Genomic DNA, 1,620 nt, shown 5'->3' with positions numbered 1-1,620 from the left:
GAGACTCTGTACCTACACCTCGAATCACACACTTGAGGGCTGGGAAGGACCAGAGTGGTACCTGAGGTAACCCTCTCCTTTTGCAGAACAGGAGAAGGAAAGCTCAGAGAAGGAAAGCTGTTCACAAGAGCAGACACGGCTAACGAGCTGCAGGTTGGAAACGTGGACCGCAGTTTACCCAGTACCAAAGTCCACGCATGCCTTTTCCACTTCCTCACACTTCCTTGCTGTGACCTTGAGAGGCGCATTCCTCTCTGGGGTTTTATTTAGAGCATCAGAGGTTTTCCCTCCCCTACCACCACACGTGTGCCAGGAGACAGTCATGTGCATGATACGTTCTCACGGCGTATTCAGAATTTGATGGAAATCTGACAACGTTTGGCATGAAAGCAAACAAATAGTACCACGGGGCGCTTACGAGCACCACCACAATCTATAATTGGCACGATTATGCAAAAGAATATACGCAGCGGGTTACACGAGTTATAAGCACCTCCCTGGGTTTGAAAATACTAATGAAAACGGGACCGAAACAATAGCTTAGACTAAATACTTACCACGTGCCAGGGGTTGTACCAAGCATCTTAGTTCAAATGTAGATGCAACGAAGAATAACGGGTTGCCTGGGTTCAGATCCTGTCACCCGTCAAATTTGGGCAAATTACTTGGGCGATTATTCTTCATGAAGTCCTGTCCACAAAGCAGGGAGGACTACACCAGCTACATCAGGAGGTCGTTGCAAGGAGTAAGCATGTGGAAGGCTCTTTGAGGTTTTCCCACTTGCCAGGCTGGGTTCTGAGACGTCCACAAACGTCAGCTGTCATTCTCTCATTTAATCTTTCCTAGAACCCACTGGAAGGTGAGCTCCATGAGCCCAGAGATGTTGGCTTTGTTCACCGTCACCGGCACGACTATGCATGAGGACAGAGGCTGCAGTGCCTGAAACTGGGTAGAAGCTCAGTATTTGTTCAGTGCATAAATCTGAGCTTTGTGCCATTTTTGCCTTCATTTTGCAATTGAGGAAACTGAGTCTCAGTCCTTTCTCCAGACTCACACAGTGAGGCCATGTGCTGTGGTCCACCCTAAAACGTGTGATAAGGAATCGTATCAAAATGCCGTTACATGAGCACGAGGCAATGGAGATGACCTTCAGTCTTTTCTAATTAATGTTAATAGTTTGATTCCTTCCAAATAGGATTATTTTCACTTTTCTAAAGCATGAATTATTGGAAGCATCCCGATATGATTGGGAAACGTCAGTGACTGGGGCAGAGGAGCAAGCAGTGCAGAGCCACAAGGCATTAGCCACGGGGGGACGCAAATGAGGGCACAGGTACGTGTGGAAGGCGGGAGGGCCAGGGCCCGGGTGCAGGGGGCCGGACAGCAATAGGAGGGGTCGGAAAAGTACAGAAACCACCTTAGGGTTACCCCAAACCATTAGGTAATTCTGAGAGCACCCCCTAAGCCCCGGATCTCATTCACCGGGACACAATGAGTAGATGGAAACCTAATCCCGGCCGGCAAATTCCAGGTGGCCTCCAAGTACCCCCCAGCCCAGGGAGGAAAGGCTAGATGGTGAGCCCGCCTGACCCCAGGGATATTGATAGGGTTCTTTTCAGG

Source organism: Nyctereutes procyonoides, unplaced genomic scaffold (genome assembly GCF_905146905.1).
Source record: "Nyctereutes procyonoides isolate TBG_1078 unplaced genomic scaffold, NYPRO_anot_genome, whole genome shotgun sequence".
Lineage (NCBI taxonomy): Eukaryota > Metazoa > Chordata > Mammalia > Carnivora > Canidae > Nyctereutes > Nyctereutes procyonoides.
This window is presented reverse-complemented; position numbering follows the sequence as displayed.